The sequence below is a fragment of the Prionailurus bengalensis genome, chromosome B3 (genome assembly GCF_016509475.1).
Source record: "Prionailurus bengalensis isolate Pbe53 chromosome B3, Fcat_Pben_1.1_paternal_pri, whole genome shotgun sequence".
In the NCBI taxonomy this organism is placed as follows: Eukaryota; Metazoa; Chordata; class Mammalia; order Carnivora; family Felidae; genus Prionailurus; species Prionailurus bengalensis.
In genome coordinates this window covers 23,881,487-23,903,449 of record NC_057355.1, presented here as the reverse complement: position 1 = coordinate 23,903,449, position 21,963 = coordinate 23,881,487, and positions in this window count along the sequence as shown.

Sequence of the window (21,963 nt, the reverse complement as noted above, 5' to 3'; positions counted from 1 at the left end):
CGATTTCTTTACCGGGTATGGGTCTGTTCAAATTTTCTATTTCTTCCTGCCTCAATTTTGGTAGTTTATATGTTTCTAGGGATTTTTCCATTTCTTCCAGATTGCCCATTTTATTTGGTGTATAATTGTTCATAATATTCTCTTATTATTGTTTGTATTTGTGCTGGGTTGGTTGCAATCTTTCCTCTCTCATTCTTGATTTTATGTATTTGGATCCTTTCCTTTTTCTTTTTGATCAAACTGGCTAGTGGTTTACCAATTTTGTTAATTCTTTCAAAGAACCAGCTCCTGGTTTCTTTGATCTGTTCTATTGTTTTTTGCTTGTTTGTTTTTGTTTATGATAACATTGATTTCTGGTCTAATCTTTATTATTTCCTGTCTTCTTCTGGTTCTGGTTTGGTTCTCCATCTCTCTCTGCCCTTCCTTTCTTCTGTTGTTCTTTTCCCAGCTCTTTGAAGTGTAAGGTTAGGTGTGTTTCTAAGACCATTCTTCCTTCTCTAGGAAGGCCCAGATTGCTATGTACTTCCCTCTTATGACCTCCTTTGCTGAGTCCAGAGGTTTTGGGCTGTGGTGTTATCATTTTCATTTGCTTCCATGTACTTTTTAATTTCCTCTTTAGCTTCTTAGCCCATTCATTCTTTAGTAGGATGTTGTTTAGTATCCAAGTATTTGTTATCCTTCCAAATTTTTTCTTGTGGTTGATTTCGAGTTTCATAGTGTTGTGGTCTGAAAATATGCACAGTATGATCTTGATCTTTTTGCACTTGTTTGAGAGCTGATTTGTGTCCCAGTGTGTGGTCTATTCTAGAGAATTTTCCATGTGCACTGGAGAATAATGTGTATTCCACTGCTTTAGGATGAAATGTTCTGAATATATCTGTTAAGTCCATCAGTCCAGTGTGTCATTCAAAGCCATTGTTTCCTTGTTGATTTTCTGTTTAGATGATCTGTCCATTGCTGTAAGTGAGGTTTTGAAGTCCCCTTATTATGGTTTTATTATCAATGAGTTTCTTTATGTTTGTGATTGGTTTGTATATTTATGTGTGACACATTTGTAGCATAAATATTTGCAATTGTTAGATCCTCTTGGTGGATAAACCCCTTAATTTATGATTATGATATAGTGCCTTTCTTCAGCTCTTGTCACAGTATTTATTTTAAAATGTAGATTGTCTGATGTAAGTATAGCTCTCCAGCTTTCTTTGGTGACCATTAGCATGATAGATGGTTCTCCATCCTCTTACTTTCAATCTGAAGGTGCCTTTAGGTCTAAAGTGGGTTTCTTGGAAACAGCATATAGATGCATCTTGTTTTCTTATCCATTTTGTTACCCTATGTCTTTTGATTGGAGTGTTTAGCCCATTGACATTTAGAGTGAGTACTGAAGGATATGAATTTATTGCCATTGTGTTGCCTATAGAGTTGGAATTTCTACCGGTGTTCTCTGGTCCTTTCTAGGTTTTGTTCTTTTTGGTATTTTTTTTGTTTTTTTGTTTTTGTTTTATTTTGTTTTGTTTTGTGTTTTTTCTGTCCTTTCTCCCCTCAGAGAGTCCCCATTAAGATTTCTTGCAGGGTTGGTTTAGTGCTCACAAAATCCTTTAATGTTTGTTTGTCTGAATAACTTTTAATCACTCCTATTTTGAATGACAGCCTTGCTGGATAAAGAATTCTTAGTGCATATTTTTCTGTCATCACATTGAATACACCCTGCCATTCCTTTCTAGCCTGCCAAGTTTCTGTGAATAGGTCTGCTGCAAACCTGATTTGTCTTCCCTTGTAGGTTAAGGACATATTTTTCCTTGCTGCTTCATGATTCTTTCCTTGCATGAGTATTTTGTGAATTTGATATGATATGCCTCTTTGGTGGTCAGATTTTGTTGAATCTAATGGGAGTTTTCTGTGCTTCCTGGATTTTGATGTCTGTGTCTTCCCCAGGTTAGGAAAGTTTTCCACTAGGATTTGCTCACATAAATCTTTTACCCATTTTTCTCTCTCTTCATCTTTTGGGACCTCTATGATTCTGATGTTATTACTTTTTTTAAAATGTTATTCTTTTTTAATGAGTCATTGAGTTCTCTATTTCTTTTATTGTGCTCTTTTGCCTTAGTCTCCCTCTTTTTTCTGCTTTAGTATTCTCCATAAGTTTGTCATCTACATCACTGATTCACTGCTCTGCTTTATCCATCCTTGCCACTGTGGGGCATCCATTCAAGTTTGCAGCTCAGTTATAGCATTTTTTATTTCATTCTGACTAGCTTTTACTTCTTAAATCTCTGCAGAAAGAGATTCTAATCTATTTTCAACCCCAGTTAGCATTATTTTCATCGTCATTCTAAATTCTGGTTCAGACATCTTGCTTGTATCTGTGTTAATTAAGTCCTTGGCTGTCATTTCTTCCTGTTCTTTCTTTTGGGGTGAAGTCTTTTGTTTCATCATTTGGAAGGAAGAAAAGAAATTAATAAAGTAAGAACAATATTTTTTTAAATAAAACAACACACAAAAAAATAAATGAAGGGTGCTAGATCCTAGGTGTGTTTTGGGCTGGTTGTTAAAGAAGCTTTATAAATTATATAATAAAAGAGGTAAGAAAAGGAAAAAAAAAAGAAAAAAAGGCAAAAAAAGAAAACATTAAAAATGTGAAAAAATGAATAGAATAAAATGAAATTATGAATGTGAAGTGGAATTTTTAAAAAAATACAAAAAAGGTAAAAAAAGGTAGAAAAAATTAAAGAAAAATGTTTTTAATGAAAATGAAAAATAAAAAAATGTTTTCTCTTTCTGTATTCAAGAATAAGAAAAGAAAAAGGAAAAAAATGAATACATGGACTAGCAAGCAGAATGAAATATGTTTGAAATTACATTCGGTTTCCCCTAGAAGTCGAACTATGAAGCACTTTATAGTCCATAAACTAAGCAGGCAGAGAGATTTGTGGTTATCCTTCTCAAGAGTGAAGCTGGCCCAGTTGGGCAGGACTTAGTGTAACAGCTCCGATCTCTATTAGATGACTCTGCTTAGCTTACTTGGGTGGATTGTGGTGGCACGTGTAGGCATGTATGCACATGTATGGGAGGGGTGAAAATGGCATCACCCAGCTACCCAGTCTCTAGTATCAGAACTCTGTGCTCTCCCCAACCGGCAGTCAAGCACCCCACCTTTGTCTCTGGCTTCTGTCCACTCCCCGCTTCTACACTGTCCATGACCAAGCCATCAGGATACCAAGTGGCACCTCCCTCCTGAGTTTTATCTCTGATGTGGTTGTGTGTCTCAACTTCTGGCTTCAGAGGCACTATGGCTTTGACCCGTTCTGATCCCCTGGGGAGCAATGGAGCAAATGGCCTGAGCAATGGCCAGGTGCTTCCCTGTCCCCAGGAATGTTCAGGAGATCACCCTGCTGTCAATGCCCAGAATTTGTGGCCAGGTGTTAGACCGCCCCAGAAAAGATTCACGTGACCATGTAGCAGTAGCATTTCAGGGATTATGAAAAATCACAACACACATCTGGTGCCAGACTCCACCTTTAACATCTTTGTTCCAACACCAGGGAAGGTGGTTGTTCTCCAGGGTTCTCTGGGACCTTTGCCCGGGGGAGGGCACTCAGCCTCTACCAAATGTCCTCCCAGCAGGGGAACCACCTCTCCCCGTGTGGCCAGAGGAACCCACAGACCTTGCACTCTGCTCCTTGGGATTCACCCTTCCCACCAGAGCTCTGCCAGGTATCAAGCTGTAGAGTTTCAGACTCTACACTCCCACTTTTTATAGAGTCTTACTGGAATTTAAACTGTCTCCTTTCTTCTTCCTTCCCCCTTTTTTTAGTACTTTGTGACTGTTTCCACTCCCCCTTTTGTCTCCAGCTGCTTTTAGGGTGATGCTTTTCACATACTCTCCCCCCTGTCTCCATCCTCTCTCCACAAACAAAAACAGCTTCTTGTCCTTCACAGCTTCTCTCTCCCCCAATTCACCTCTTTTCACCACATACCTGCAGAGTTCTGTGGTTTAGGTTGTTCAGATTGTTGTTTTAATCCTCAAATAAGTTTTCTAGGTGTGTAAGATGGTTTAATGTTGATCTGGCTGCATTTCAGGGATGAGGGATGAAAAGAAAAAAAAACTTCCATGCTGTTTCACTATCTTGGCCCTCCATTAGAAAATCTAGAATTTAAAACAAAGACTATAACAAGAGATGAAGAAGAAGGGCATTATATCATAATTAAGAGGTCTATCCATCAAGGACATCTAACAATTGTAAATATTTGTGCCCCAATTTGGAATACCCAAATATTTGAATCATTTAATCACAAACATAAAGAAACTCATTGATAATAATATCCTAACAGTAGGGGACTTTATTACCCCACTTACTGCAATGGACAGATCATTTAAGCAGAAAATCAATAAGGAGACTACAGCTTTGAATGACACACTGGACCAGAGGGTCTTAATGGATACATTCAGAACATTTCATCCTAAAGCGTGGAACATTCCAGAATATATCATATACTATGTCATAAATCAACCTTTAACAGTACAAAAAGATCAAGATCATACCATGTGTATTTTCAGATCACAATGCTATGAAACTTGAAATCTACCACATGAAAGGATTTGGAAAATCCACAAACATTTGCAAGTTAAAAAACATCCTGCTAAATAATAAATGAGTAATTAAAGAGTAAATAAAAGATAAAAAGAAAAAAGAAAGAGGAAATTAAAAAAAAGTACATGGAAGCCAATGAAAATGAAGGCATGACAGTTCTAAACTTCTAGGATGCAGCAAAGTTGGTCATAAGAGGGAAGTATATAGCAATCCAGGCCTTCCTGAAGAAGGAAGAAATGTCTCAGATACACAACCTAACCTTACACCTAAAGGAGCTGGAAAAATAATAGCAAATAAAGCCCAAGCCAGCAGAAGAAGGGAAATAACAAAGATTAGAGCAGAAATCTATAATATTAAATTTAAAAAAATTAGAACAGATTGATGAAACTAGGAGCTAGTTCTTTGAAAGAATTAACAAAATTGATAAAGCCCTAGCCAGATTTATCAAAAAGAAAAAGAAAAGGACCCACACAAATAAAATAATGAATGAAAGATGAGAGAACACATCCAACACTGCAAAAATGCAAACAATAAGAATATTATGAGCAATTATATGGCAACAAATAGACAATCTGGAAGAAATGGATAAATTCCTTGAATCACACAAACTACTAAAACTGAAACAGGAAGAAATAGAAAATTTGAGCAGATCCATAACCAGCAAAGAAATTGAATCAGTAATCAAAAATCTCCAAACAAGCAAGTGTCCAGGGCCAGATGGCTTTCCAGGGGATTTCAACCATACATTTGAAGAGAAGCTAATAAATATTTTTGGAAGCTGCTCTAAAAAATAGAAATGGAAGGAGGACTTCCAAACTCATTCTATGAGGCCAGTGTTACACTGATTCCAAAACTAACAAAGACCCCATTAAAAAGGATAATTACAGCCAAATCTCTCTGATGAACATGAATGCAAAAGTTCTCAACAAGAAAATAGAAAATTGAATACAACAATACATTAAATAATTATTCATCATGATGAAGTGGTATCTTTTCCTGGGCTCAATATTGACAAATAAATCAACATGATATACCACATTAATAAAAGAAAATATAAGAAGCACATGATCCTCTCAATAGATGCAACAAAAGCATTTGACAAAATATAGCATCCTTACTTGATAAAACTTTCATGAAAGTAGGGGCATAATAGCCATATATGAAAGACCCGCAGTTAATATCATCTTCAATGGGGAAAAACTGAGAGTTTTCCCCCTAAGATCAAGAACACAACAGGGATGTCCACTCTCATCACTGTTGTTCAACACATTATTGGAAGTTCTCAAAAATCGAATAACAAAAAAAAAAAAAGAAAGAAAAAGCATCAAAGTTGGCAAGGAAGTCAAATTTTCACAGATGACTTGATAATCTACATGGAAAATCCAAAGACTCCACCAAAAAGCTGCTAGAACTGATACGCGAATTCAGTAATTTCTCAGGATATGAGATAGATGTACAGAAATCAGTTGCATTTCTATACACCAACAATGAAGCAGCAGAAAGAGAAATCAAGGAATCGATTCCATTTATATTTGCACCAAAAACCATAAGATATCTAGGAATAAACCTAACTAAGGAGGTAAGATATCTGTATGTCGAAAACTATAGAAAGCTTATGAAAGTTATTGAACAGGACACAAATAAATGGAAAAACATTTCATGCTCATGGATTGGTATGAAAGATGCAGGAGAGAAGCATCAAAGGAAAAGACTTCAAAAGGTAAGGGCCGGAGAAGGTGCAAGGCCTTAGGACATGTTTACACAGCTGAATGTGGCTGTGGCTCTCATAAGGAATGCCTAGAGCCATTAACATTGTCCAGGGCTGGATCATCCTTCACATCTGATCCTTCCTAGTATTACAGAAACCAATTAACTCGAAATTCAACCTTGAAAAGCTAAACCATTAGATTGGTTAACACACTTACTTAGCTGGCTTTATGCATGTAGTCATTAGCAATTATCCTAATAAAAAGAAGCTTCATTCTGGAGTCGGGGCCTCATTCCAACTCAGTATGGGGACCTTCACTTAACTGCACTTTGTTTGCAGACTCATCTTTTTCAACTCTGGCCATACTCCCTGTAACAGATTGGAAAAAACAAATATTGTTAAAATGTCTATGCTATCCAAAGCAATCCACACATTCATTACAATCCTTATGAAAATAACACCAGCTTTCTTAACAGAGCTGGAACTAATAATTCTAAAATTTGTATGGAACCAGAAGTAATGAGAAAACAGGAAGCAGCCTCTTTTACCTCAGTTGAGCAACTTTGTAGTAGACACATATCTGGAGGAAGGGAAACAATAGCAAAAATGAACTATTGGGGCCTCATCAAGATAAAAATCTTTTGAACAGTGAAGAAAACAATCAACAAAACTGAAAACAACCAACGGAACTGGAGAAGATATTAGCAAATGACATATTGGATATTTGGTTTATATAAAATTCTATTAAGGATTTATCAAAACAACACACAAAAACCACATAATCCAGTGAAGAAATGGGCAAAAGATATGAAAAGACACTTTTCCAGAGATTACAGCCATGTGGCTAAGAGACACATGAAAAGATGTTCAACATCACTCATCATCAGGAAAACACAAATGAAAACGACAATGAGATACCACCTCACACAAGACAAAATGGCTAACATTTACAACTCAGGAAACTACAAATTTTGGTGAGGATGTGGAGAAAGGGGAACACTTTTGTCCTGCTAGTGTGGATGCAAACTGGTGCAGCCACTCTGGAAAACAGTATGGAGGTTCCTCAAAAAATTAAAAATGGAAGTACCCAGCACTTATACTACAAGGTGTTTACCCAAAGGAACTCAAGAAAGAGGAATTTGTTCAAATCTATAGGCATTGTTGACAAAATCTGGTGGCAAGAACCAGGCTTGACTTCTTACTGTAAAGAGTCTAGATTAGACATTAGATATTGAGAATAAATAGATAATAAGGATTAGAGATTGTTTGTTATTGACTTGGTAGAGCTCTTTCTTTACAAGGAAGTACACAGTTGGGCTTAGGAGAAGGTCAAGTCTGTGATAAAGTTTGGTCATGCAAAGAATCTTTCTTAGACCATTCTTTTCAAAGGAAAGAATAGACGTTCTTGTTTCCTGATATAATCCAGCCCATTTCTTATTTTGTTGCCTTTTGTTCGTTGAGGACCAGCCGAATTATCTGTTGATACTTTGTATGGAGGCTATGCCTTATGGCTAGACATTGGGCATTTAATAAAGGATAATTTCTATTAACATTTAAGAAAAGCAAGAATAAATGTTAAAAAACCAGTTTCTGATTTCAGGGGGGCATTCAGTGAAGATTTCTAGGTATTGGCCCAAAAGAACTATTAGTTGGTGGAGTAAGGACAGCAGAAGAAATACAGGTATCACAGGTTTGTAGTTTCAGTGTCTGTGGTGTTGGCATCAGGTGTCCCAGTGAACTTTCTGAGTGGTCCACACAGAAGCTGGCATAAAGTTTGTCTATGTGTCATATATTATGAACATTTACATCAAGTTTAATATCCATCAAGTTGTGCAGCTTCAGCTTGGAGGGCTTGGTAAATAAACGATTTTAGTTTTTATTGACCAATTCAGACTGGAAAAAGGAAAGTGGGAATATTAATTTGGGTACTTGTGGCTAGATATTGATGACACTAGAAGAGTTCAGAATTTGTCAAAGAAAAGCAAAATGTGTAATATTGGATTCACAAATATACATTAAAATTATTCATTGAAACATCATTTTTATCTCTATAGTCAGCAACTTTTCGATCAGAGGATCAAAGTCAGATGAGTTTGTTTGAAAAATAAGTCTGGTCCTATTAAACTTTGCCTGATTATTTACCTAAGGCAGGAATAATAATGACTGGCCACAAAAGCATTTTTAGTTTGATGCTGCAACTTTTCATAAACAATCTCAGATTAAACTTTAAAAAGAATCAACATGAGTGATGGCCCACGCTTTTCAGAATTGAAGATTTGGGTCTCACAACCAGATAAACAACCACAACTAGATGATATTATTGCTGAGGCAATAAGAAATACAGAATGGATGGTAGAGAAGTGTAAGTATAAATACTAGATTCAACCTAATAACAAGTTAGAGAAAGGACTGTAATTGTCATATTTCTTCACTATTTTACTATGAGTGTGTTTGTGTGTATATCTTAAGCAATTATTTTTGTTTTCTATACCTTCTTATTTCGTTATGTCACATGGATGTATCGACTTTATACCATATATTTAATTATTATTAATTTACATCAGACTACTTTTTAGAGAATTTTTAAAAATCAGGACTTTCCCTCCTCTTCTGGGGAAAAAGTTAATGTGTTTTTAGTTATATGCAGCATAAATGCATCATGTTAGATAGAATTACAACCTTACTATTGTCTTTTTAATGTTTGTTTAGTTATTTACTGACAGATGGAGAGCGAGAGAGAGAGAATGGTAGAGGGAGAGAATCCTGCACTGGCAGCACAGAGCCTAATGTGGGGCTCAATCTCACAATCTGTGAGATCACGACCTAAGCCTAAATCAAGAGTTGGATGCTTAACTGACTGAGTCACCAAGGGACCCCCATACAACCTCACTGTTGTCTTTATTTGAAGATTAAATTTGTTTGAAGGTAATGTATAGGTGTCAAATTGACAAAAGGTTGACTTATGATGATTATTTTTATATGTCGACTAGACTAAGGGAATTACATTATTTGGTAAACATGATTTCTGAGTGTGACTGTGAGGGTGTCTGAGCCAGTAGACTTAGTGAAGAGAATATCCCTCACCAATGTACGCAGACATTATCTACTCTGGTTTTGTTTTTTTTTCTGTAAGTTTAAATTTAAATTCCAGTTAGCATACAGTGTACTATTAGTTTCTGGTGTACAATTTAGTGATTCAACACTCCATTACAATACTTGGTGCTCATCACAGCATATGTACTCCTTAATCTCCATCACTTTTTAAAACCATCCCCCACCAACCTACCCTCTGGTATTACCTACTTTGAAGGCCTAGATAGAACAAAAATCAGAGGAAAAGTAAATTTTGATCTATTTTCCTTAGCTGGATGTTTACCTTTTCCTGACCTAAAACATTAGTGCTCCTGGTTCTGAGGCTTTGAAGTCTGGAACTTATACAGTGACCCCTTTCTTTTCAGGCCCTTTACCTAGGACTATAATTACACCATCAGCTACCCTGGTTTTCAGGCTTCAGAGAAATACTGAATTATACCTTAGGTTTCCCTAGTTTCTCAGCTTGCAGATGGCAGATATGAGACTCCTAGGCTTCAATAAACTCTGCAGCCATTTCCTATAATAAATCTTTTTATGTATGCATGTATGTATGTATGTATGTATGTATATCCTATTGGTTCTGTTTTTTAGGAGTACCAGGACTTAATAGCTCCTGTTACTCTAAATGCTTCTATAGGAACATAATTTTAAGAATGAGGTTTCTGTATTGGTTCTGAGGTTTCTGGAATTGTCTCTCTAATCCCATTAGATTTAATGACACTGATTACAATATTTATGATAATAAATAGACCACTGATAGTCCAGATTATAAACTGTTTGTAGAGATAAGCAGGTATCTGTATTGATACTCTCAATCAAACACTTGTAAGAAGTATGTAACTAAATGATTGTGTATATGATACTTTCTTACATTTTTGGAAAACTAAGAAATATAATGATGTTGATTGGTTTTTCCTAATGTTCCTGAACAAGGTGGTGAAGGAAAGGAAGTGTTCAGGAATCAAATTATTAGGTCAATCTTGCATCAATGACCTAAGACTTTCCAGATGTGTCTGAGGGAGAGCTTTTTCTCCAGGCAGGGGTGAAATTGCTGAAAATCAAACTGTAATTGGCTGAAATTCAAGACAAGTTGAACTCCCATGCTCTTTGAGTATCTTCTGTTGAAATGAAGCAATTGGATGGAAAAGAATGGGTTCCTGTGATCTAGAATGAGTAGGTATGGGAATACCCTGATGAAACTGGTGATGTTGAGTTTGTAAATTCTGATAAGTCTTCTTTGACTGTGAAAATGGTCTCCTCCCTAAAAAAAAGTGGCTTCCACATGACCAGAAAAAAGGCCTCTGCAAAGTGGCACTTCCTCTTCTTGTGGTAGCACCCTCTGAATCGAGAGTGGTATCAGCTTTTCCACCTCCACATGAGGACATTAACCTTGCATTGTCTTATTAAAGGACAATGGCCTACCTTGAGATAGTTGACACCTATGACTAGACACAGGTCCCAGAAAGCCCCTAAAGATGAGGTATGAAGATATGCTATACTCCAAAAGAACTAATTGGGTTTTCTAATTTATATAAGCACAAATCTGGGGAATATGTATAAGAGTGCATATTAAGGTTTTGGAATAATGGTAAAAGGCATTTTAGTTAGATGGCCTGAATTTAATGAAATGGGCACACTAAGTGGATATTCTGCATTTAATGTTTCAGCTTGGAGATATAGAAAGGGCTCTAACAGTTTTTTTGGGCTGATTAGCTGAAACATACATGAAAACATGGCCACCTTACATGAAGTAGGAATACCTGATCTCCTTAATGTAATACAGAGGAAGTTAGCATTATACCAACGTTTTAGCCCTATGTCATAATTTAGTTTGTAGGTGTATTGATAGACATTCACTTACACGAGATATTACATAAGTCCATTACATTGATGGCATTGTGCTGATTGGACCTACAGAGCTTGAAGATAAACTACACTGGACTTTAGACATTGGCATGACAGAAGGTTGGAAGAAGTCAGTTAAACTTTAGGGGTCTTATACCCCAGTAAAATTTCAAGGAATCAGAGTTACAAAGCTTGTCCAGATATTCCTTTTGAGATAAAGGATAAGTTGTTGCATCTGGCCCCTCATGCAACCAGAAACAATGCCTGGTGGGGCAACTTAGATTTTGGAGTCAAAATATTCCTCATTTGAGGGTATTATCAGGCTCATTTATCAAGTAACCCATAAAGCTGCTAGTTTTGAGTGGGACTCAAATCAAGAGAAGTCTCCACAAGAATTGCAAGATGCTGTGAAAATTGTTATGATACTTAGTCCAGTTATTACAACAGACCCATTGATCACTGAAGTTTTTTTCTCAAATAGAGGTGCTGTTTGGAGTCTTTGGCAGCCCCTACATATGACAACATGAGAATTTAAGATTTTTTTAATAGGTATTGCTATCATCCAAAGATAACTACTCTCTTGAGGAATAGTTCTAGGCTTGCTACTCCATTTATAGGGACTAAATGCTTGACAATGGATATTACTATGTGACCCAAGTTGCCATCATGAAATGGGAGTTATCTGACCTACCAAGTCATAAAGTGGGACTTCACAACAAATCTCCATCATCAAATAAATGTAGTGTATATAATTAATTTGGTCTAGGCAAGCCATGAATGCATAGGTAACTTGCATGACGTAGTGACCCAAATCCTCATGGTCCTACTCCTGCTACACTATCTTATCTTTCCCAGGCCATACCTCTCATATAATGGAGAGTTCTTTAGCTATGATTATGTGACCAGTTATAAAAATACAGGCTTTGTCATGAGTAGTTATTTCATCCTTACTTAGTTTTGAATGCCTGTGTGTGTGTGTGCATGTATATGTATATATCTGTATATATATCCATATATATGTATTTATCTGTATATATATCCATATGTGTGTGTGTGTGTATGTGTGTATATATATATATATATATATATATCCTTATTTTCTAAGCAAATATCCTTATTTTCTATCCTCTCTTATTGTCTTATCAGGTAATGAAATATATTGATTATATATTATATTTAAGTAATGTTAATTTTAATCATAATTATTTGTTAAAAGTAAGCATCACTTAAGGATGTAAAATCCTTTTCTAGTGAAGGAGTTAGGGTGTTTTTGATTGCATGTAGCATAGTTCTATCATGTTAAACAGAATTATAATCTCATTATTGTCTTTGTTTGCAGATTAATAAGGTTTAAGGTGGTGGATGTAGGTGCCAATTTGTCAAGCAGTGGATATAGCTAGTTTTATGTGTCAATTTGACTGATTTAAGGAAATTCTGATAGCTGGTAAAACATTATTTCTGGGTGTTTCTGTCAGGATTTTTTTCTGTAGAGGATTAGAATTTTAGGCAGTAGACTGAGTAAAGAGATCTTCCTTCATAATGTGAGCAGGCATCATTCAATCTAAATAGAAGACCTAAATAAAACAACAAAGAAAAACAAATGAAGGACAAATCCTTGTGTCTCTTCGTAAGCTGGCTATCCATCTTTTCTAACTGTAGGGCATCAATGCTCCTTTCTCTTGGGGCTTTGACTCTGGGCCTTACACCAATAGTCTCTTGTTCTTAGGCCTTCAGAGCTGGGGTGAATTATTCTATTGAATTTATTGGTTTTCTAGCTTGCAGATGGCAGATTTTGGGAGTCTCCACCTCCATAATGCCTGAGCTAATTAATATATTGTTTCTTTTTTTAATATGAAATTTATTGTCAAATTGGTTTCCATACAACACCCAGTGCTCATTCCAGCAGGTGCCCTCCTCAATGCCCATCACCCACTTTTCCCTCCCTCTCACCCCCCATCAACCCTCAGTTTATTCTCAGTTTTTAAGAGTCTCTCATGGTTTGCCTCCTTCCCTCTCTGTAACTTTTTCCCCCCTTCACCTCTCCCACGGTCTTCTGTTAAGTTTCTCACGATCCACATTAGAGTGAAAATGTATGGTATCTGTCTTTCTCTGTATGACTCATTTCACTTAGCATAACACTCTCCAGTTCCATCCATGTTGCTACAAAAGGTCATATTTCTAAATGTTTCTTATATCTGTGTGTCTATGTATGTTTGTGTATATGCATTATCTATCTATATATCATCTATCTATATATCTATGTATCTATGTATCTACCTTCATCATCATCTATCAATCATATCTATCTATCACATATCTGTATCATCTGTTATCCATCTATCATCTATCATCATCATCATCTACCTATTGCCTATTCAATCTGTTATTTTGGAGAATACATGTAATATAGATTTTGGTAAGAAGAGGTCTAAAACACCAAAAACAACAAAACTAAAGCAACATAATTTTAAGTATAAATTTTTAGAATTACTTCCTTGGTCCCTGAAATGGGCTATCTAATCTGATTAAATTTAAAGATAGTACTTTATGTCCCACTTTGAAAAACCCAAAAAACAAACAAACAACAACAAAAAAAACCACTGATATTCCAGGGTGTAAACTGTTTATATACATACAGACTCTATATACATTGGATAACCCTAATAAACCACTCACAAGAAACAGGAGTTACGTAATTATGTATCATACTTTCTAACTTTTTTGAAAACTAAGGAATATAATGATGTTGGCTTCTTCCCTCTAATGTTGCTTGACAAAATGTTGAACGAAAAGTATGAAGTCAGGGATTCATATTATCACCCTAAACATTGCACAAATGTTCTAAAAAATTCTAGGTGCTCCAAAGTAAGAGCCTTTATCATGGCATGGCTAAAATTGCTGACAGTCAAATTATAATTGACTTAGTTTCAAAGCAAGTTGAAATTCCAGGATCAGAAGGGGTCTATTGTTAAAGTGAGGACATTGAATGGAAACAATAAGATCCTGCGTGCTGGGACTTGTGTGAATACCCTAATGAAGTCAGGGACATCAACCCTCTAAATTTAGATGAGTTTTTATTTCCCATGGTAGTGATCTTTCCACCCTCAATGGAAGGGGTCTCCACAATTTTAGCTCCAGCTGCATACCCACCCAAATGTTAACAGTCTCTTTTCCATCTCAGTATGAGGGTATTAATTTCTGCATTGCCTGAGAAAAAGGTAATGGCCTCCTCTGAGACAATTAACACCTATGACTTCACTGAAGTCCTATAAGGCTGCTTAAAGGCAAGGTACAAATATGATTCATTAGGAGTTGTGTTATACAGGAAAAAATTACTTAAGTTTTTAAAATTAATACAATCAAAAATATGAAGAATATGGATGGGAAATTTGTTGAAAATTAGTAGTAGAGGATATGCTGTATGGTGCTAGGTATCAGGCATTTAGTGAGAGGAAGTTTCTATAAAAATAAAAGATAAAAACAGGATAAAAATTAGAAATACTGTTTCTGATTCCAGGAACATGGAGTGGAGAATTATAGATATTGTTCTCTAAGTATCATTAGATTGTGGAGCAAGGATGGAAGAAGCAATGCATAGTATTATTGGTATGCAGTTTGAAGTTTATGGTGATGGCATAGGCGTTCTGGTGAATTCTCTGAATTTCCCATAGAGAAACCTGAATGAAGATTACTGATTTGTGATCAGTTGTGAAGATTTCCATGTAGTTTATATTATGTTGTACAGTTTTAGATTGCAGAGCTTGGGAACTTGTCAATTTCAGTTCGTTTATTAATTGCAAGTCACAAGGGAGAAAAATTGGAAACATTATTTTGAAGGGTAGTAACCATATATGGGTGTTGCTCAAATAATTTCAGATTCATAAAAGACTGACAAAGTGTGGAATATTGAACCCATAAAGGTATATTAGAGTTTCACTGAAACAGTTTTTCCCTTGATAGTCACCACTTTTTTTTAAATTGGGGATTCAAAGTCAGACTAATTTGTTTTACACAAGTTTAATCTCATGAAACTTTGCCTAATTATTTACATAACTTGTCAAGCATTCAAAGTTGGATTTATAACTATTTTATGCTATTACCAATTCTGATTTCCCTTTGCATCAGCAAATACTTCAAATAGTCTGACTCTTTACTGGTGGAATGACTCAAACCTTAATTTATTTAAAAAAAATATTTCAAGTTTTTATTTAAATTCTAGTTAGTTAACATATACTCTAATATTTTCAGGAGTAGAATTTAGTGACTCATCACTTACATATAACTGGCAGTGCTCTTAGCAACAAATGCCCTCCTTAATACCCATCACCCATCTAGCCCATCCCCACATTCATCTCCCCTCCAGCAACCCTCAGTTTGGTCTCTATAGTTAAAAGTCTCTTTTATGGTTTACTTCCCTATCCCTCTTTTTTGTTCTTCCCCCTATGTCCATCTGTTTTGTTTCTTAAATTTCACATATGAGTGAAATCACATAGTATTTGTTTTTCTCCGGCTGACTTATTTTGCGTAGCATAATACACTATAGCTCCATCTACATCTTTGCATATGAAAATATTTTATTATTTTTGATGGTTGAGTAATATTCCATATCTATAATCTCACTGCTTCTATATCCATTCCTCAGTTGATGGACATTTGAAATTTCATAATTTGGCTATTGTAGATAATGCTGCTATAAACATTGGGGGTTGCCCCTTTAAATAAGTATTTTTGTATCCTTTGGTAAATACATAGTAGTGCAGTTGCTGGATCATACATAGGGTAGTTCTATTTTTAACTTTGAGGAACCTCAATACTGTTCTCCAGAGCAGCCTCATAAGTTTGCTTTCCTACCAACAGTGCAAAAGGGTTCCCCTTTCTCCACATCCTCACTAATACCTGTTGTTTCTTGTATTGTTAACTTTAGCAATTTTGACAAGTGTGAGGTGATATTATAGTCTTGATTTGTATGTCCCTGATGGCGCATGATGTTGAGCATCGTTTCATGTGTCTGTTAGTCATCAGGACGTATTCTTTGGAAAAGTGTTCTTAGAAAACACTTCTTGGAAACACGTATTCTTTGGAAAAGTGTTCATGTCTTCTGCCCATTTCTTCACTGGATATTTGGGTTTTGTGTTTTGAGTTTACAAAGTTCTTTATACATTTTGAATACTAGCCCTTTAAGAGACACATCATTTGCAAATATCTTCTCCCATTTCATAGGCTGCTTTTTAGTTTTGTTTATTGTTTCCTTTCCCGTGGAGACGTTTTTTTGTTTCCCTTGCCTTCAGCAACGGGTCTAGTAAGAATTTACTATGGCCAATGTCAAAGAGGTTGCTGTGGGTCCATTTCTAGGGTTTCTATTCTGTTCCATTGATCTATTTGTCTGTTTTTGTGCCAGGACCATACTGACTTGATGGCTACAGCTTTGTAAGACAGTTTGAAGTCCAGAATCGTGATGCCTCCAGCCTTGCTTTTAGTTTTTAAGGTTGTTCTGTCTATTTAGGGTCTTTTCTGGTTCTGTACCAATTTTACGATTGTTTGTTCTAGCTCTGAAAAATTCTGGTGTTATTTTGATAGAGATTGCATTGAATATGCAGATTGCCTTGGGTAGTATAGACATTTTAACAATATTTTTTTCTTCCAATCCATGAACATGGAGTGTTTTTCCATTTCTTTGTGTCCTCTTCAATTTCTTTTATAAGTGTTCTATAGTTTTCAGAGTACAGAGCTTTTATCTATTTGGTTAAGTTTATTCCTAGGTATCATGTGGTTTTTGGTGCGTTTGTAAATAGGATCAATTCCTTGATTTCTCTTTCTGCTGCTTTATTATTAGTGTATAGAAATATAACAGATTTCTGTACATTGATTTTGTATCCTACAGCTTTATTCAGTTCATATGTTAGTTCTAGCAATTTTTGGTGGAGTCTTTCGGGTTTCCTACAGAGTATCCTGTTGTCTGATAATAGTGATAATTTGACTTCCTCCTTGCCAGTTTGGATGCCTTTTATTTCTTTTTGTTGTCTGATTTCAGAGGCTAAGACTTTCAGTACTATGTTGAACAACAGTGGTGAGAGAGGACATCCTTGTATTCCTGATCTTAGGGAGAAAACTCTGTTTTCCCCATTGAGGATTATGTTAGCTATGGGTCTTTCATAAATGGCTTTTATGATGTTGAGGTATGTTACCTCTATCCTTACTTTGTTGAGAGTTTTTATCAAGAGTGGATGTGGTACTTTATCAAATTCTTTTTTACAACTTTTAGAGGATCATAAGGTTCTTATCCTTTCATTTATTATTGCCTTGATTGATTTGTGAATATTGATCCACGCTTGCATCCCAGGAATAAATCCCTAGGCTTGATCACCCACTTGATCGTGGTGAATGATTCTTTTAATTTACTATTGGATTCGATTTAGTAGTATTTTGTTGAGAATTTTTGCATCCATGTTCATAGGAATATTTTTTAATCAAGCCAATGCTGGCCTCATAGAATGAGTTTAGAAGTTTTCCTTCCATTTTTTATGTTTTTGAACATTTTGGATGTAGATAATAATTTTTCTTTAAATGTTTGGTAAATATCCCCTGGGAAGACATCTGACTCTGGATTTTTGTTTGTTGGAAGATCTTTATTATACCCTTTCTTTTGCTGAATTTGGGCTTCATTAGTTCTGTTTCTAGCTCCATTAGGTGTTAAGTTTAGGTTATGTATTTGAAATTTTCTTGCTTCTTGATTTTTCTTGCCTCTATTGCTATATACTTCCTTCTTAGGACTGGCTTTGCTGCATCCCAAACGTTTTGGAGCATTGTGTTTTCATTTTCATTTGTTTCTATATATGTATGTATGTATGTATGTATTTACTTTTAAATTTCCTGACTAACCAATTTATTCTTTAGTAGCATGATCTTTAACGTCCATGTATTTGTGGGCTTTCCACATTTTTTCTTGTGGTTGATTTCAAGTTTCATAGCACTATGGTCAGAAAACATGCATGGTATGCTCTCCTTATTTTTTTTATTTGTTGAGTCCTCATTTGTGACCTAGTACGTGATCTATTCTGGAGAATGTTCCATGTGCACTTGAAAAGAATGTGTATTCTGATGCTATAGGATTCAATGTTCTGAATATATCTGTTAAGTCCATGTGTCCCAGTATGCCATTCAAAGTCATTGTTTTCTTGTTAATTTTCTGCTTAAATGATATGTTCATTGCTGCAAGTGAGGTGTTAAAGTCCCGTACTATTATTGTATTATTATCAATGCTTTTTTTTTGTTTGTTATTATTTGTTTTATATATTTGGGTTCTTTCAAGTTGGGGGTGTAAATATTTACAGTAGTTATATCTTCTTATTGGATATATCCCTTTATTATTATACAGTGCCCTTCTTCATCTTTTGTTACATTTGGTTTAAAATCTACTTTGTCTGATATAAGTATGGCTACTCTGGCTTTTTTAAAAATGTCCATTAACATGATAAGTTGTTCTTGATCCCCTCACTTTGAATATGCAGGTGTCTTTAGTTCTAAAATGAGTCCCTTGTATACAACATATAGATGGAGTTTTTTTTTTTAATCTGATATGCTATGTCTTTAATTTGAGCCTTTAGCCCATTTTAATTCAGAGTGATTATCAATAGATATGAATTTAGTGCCATTGTATTACTTGATAAGTCATTGTTTCTGGAGATTTTCTCTGTTACTTTCTAGTCTTTGTTACATTTGTGTTTTCTTTCCCACTGAAGGAATCCCCTTTATTTTTAAAACAATTTTAATGTTTACTTATTTTTGAGAGAGAAACAGAGCATGAGTAGGGGAGTGTCAGAGATAGAGGAAGACACAAAACTCGAATCAGGGTCCAGGCTCTGAGCTGTCAGCACAGAGTCTGATGCCAGGCTTCAACCCATGGACCATGAGATCATGACCTGAGCTGAAGTCAGACTCCCAACTGACTGAGTCACCCAGGTGCCCCTGAAGGAATTCCCTTTAATATTTCTTGTTGGGGTGGTTTAGTGGTAAAAACAAAACAAAAACCAAAAAACTACTTTAGTTTTTGTTTGTCTGGGAAAGTCTTTATTCCTCCTTCTATTCTGAATGACAGCTTTGCTGGATAAAGGATTCTTGACTGCATATTTTTCTTATTCATCACATTGACTATTTCCTGCCACTCACTTCTGGCCTGCCATGTTTCTGTAGAAAGAACTGCTGTTAACACTTTGTGTCTTCCCATGTAACTTAGGGATCTTTTCCTTTTCTGCTTTTAGGATATTTTCTTATTCCTATATTTTGCATATTTTACTGCAATGTCTTGGTATTGGTCTCCTTTTGTTGATTTTGATGGGAATTCTCTGTACCTCCTGGGTTTGGATGTTTATTTCCTTCCAGATTATGAAAGTTTTCAGCTATAATTTCCTCAAACAAATCTTCTGCCCCCTTTCCTTCTCTTCTTCTATGACTCCTATGATATGAATGTTAGTATGCTTTAGGGAGTTGTTGAGTTCCCTAAATCTACATTCATAACTCATAGTTTTTCTTTCCCTTTTCTTTTCAGCTTTATTAGTTTCCATAATTTTATCTTCCATATCACTTATTTGTTACTCTGTTTCTTCCATCTTTGTGGTTCCATCTACTTGGTTTCACATCTTGGTTATAGCATTTTTTATTTCAGCCTGACTAGTTTCTAAGTCTTTTATCTCTATGCCAAGGGACTCCCTGATGCCTTCTATCCTTTTGTTAACACCAGTTAGTATCATTTATTGTTATTTTAAATTCTGGATCAGACATATTACTTATATCTGCTTCAATTAGATCCCTGGCCATGTCTTTTTCTTATGCTTTCTTTCAGGATAATTCCTCCATCTTGGCATTTTGACTATGCCTCTTCTGTGTGTTAAGAAAGCCTTTTATTTTTTCTGCTCCTGAGAGCAATGACTTTGTGAAGAAGAGGTCATAAACTTTACAGAGCCTGGCACTTCAGGATGTATTTCTGGTTTATGCTGTGTGTACTCTGTTCCTGTATGTTGATTGCTCTTTCCCTCAGGTCAGTCCTCTGCAGAATTTCCCTTGAGTGAAGTGGGGAGTGTTTGGCACTTATCCAGAGTGTGGCAAGTTATTCTTTTTAGTAAGTATTATTTATTTTCATATTGGTTTCCATACAACACCCAGTGCTCATTCCAACAGGTGCCCTCCTGCTATGGTCTGCTTGTTACAAGAGGCCTGATTCTATTTCCACTTGTGCTGAAGCTCTGAAGCACTTATGGTGAGTAGACTTGGTGTGTGTAGGATTTATGCTGGTCTTCTGGGAGAGGGGACCCCTGGTCTGTTTCTCAGACACATTTGCTCTAGTAAAGAAACACCTGCAGAGCACGACGGGGTGTGGGGCAGGGTTTGGTGTAAGTGGCTCAGGCCTTCACTGTTGGAGCTCTGCTGCTCACTGAAATCAGTTCATGCTATTGGGTGGGGGAGAAAAATGGTGCCAGCTATCTCTCTCATCTCTGGAGAGAGGAGTTCCCAGTTGCTGCTGTTTGGGAATGCCTCAAAAAAGAGCAAACAATCTTCCTTCATGTGTCCCATGCATCCCTGAGACCCCTGACTTTACCCTGTGTCTGGGCTATTAGCCTGCCTATCAGCAAAATGCACCTGTGTTATATCTTAGGCATGCTGGATGAGTTTGAAAACTCCAAACTTTAGAGACCCAGCCTGATGCAGAATCATGCCAGTCCTATGGAGTAGGATCTCACCATGCTGGCACTGGTACAAGTTTTGTCCCAGAAGGGCAGTCACACCATGAACAGCAGCTTGGAGTTTAGAGTAAAGTGCAGCAAAAAGCTTGGGTCTAGGTTAGCCACCCAAAGCAGATGTCTCTGCCCCTTAAGGGGCAGAGGAGTGCAAAGGCATCTGCCATCTCTTTTGTCCCCAGAAAGGCAATGCCACCTCTCCCAGATGAGCTCCAATTAGGAGGAAAAGTCTCTCTCTCTCTCTCTCTCTCTCTCTCTCTCTCTGTCTGTCCCAGGGGATTCTCAGAATGCAGCTGTCTACTCCCAGGCCTCTGCCCACCTTCTCCACCGATCACTGCAGTACCCTCCAGGCTCCACACCCACCATAGTGCAGAATTCTAAAACTCCATTATTTGATCTCTGCTGATTGTAAAAGCTCACAATAATCAGTACCTCCCATTTTGCCAGCCAATGGCTTTGGAAAGGGTTTGTACAGTCCCCTGTGGGCTGCTATGTCCTCTCTCTCTCTCTCTTTCTCTCTCTCTTTCTCTATGATCATGGCTCCCCCCTTTCCACAGCACATGGGATCCTTTTCTCTCCCAAATAACATCACCATACCTCCTACCTTCCACGATGTGGCCTCTTTTCTCCCTCTAGTTGTACTGTTTGTTCTGTCAGTTCTCAGATTGATTTCTTGGGTGTTCAGAGTAGTTTGATATTTATCTAATTGTGCTCAAGGGATGAGGCAGGCATAGGATCCTCCTACTACCATGCCATCTTAACTCTCTTCAAACCCTAATTCCTGGTGTGTCTGGGCCATTACTAGAATTGCTAACATCAAGATGTTGTAGTTTCCATTGATCTTAATCTCAGGGTATTTTAATTCTAAGAGACACCGAAGGAATCTTTCGTATTCTGGATGTATTCTCTTACCTCCATGTGGAATAGCTATCAGTTTTCCCTATAAAAGTGACAAAGATTCTTTGCTTAGCCCAACTTTAATCCAAATTCTTCC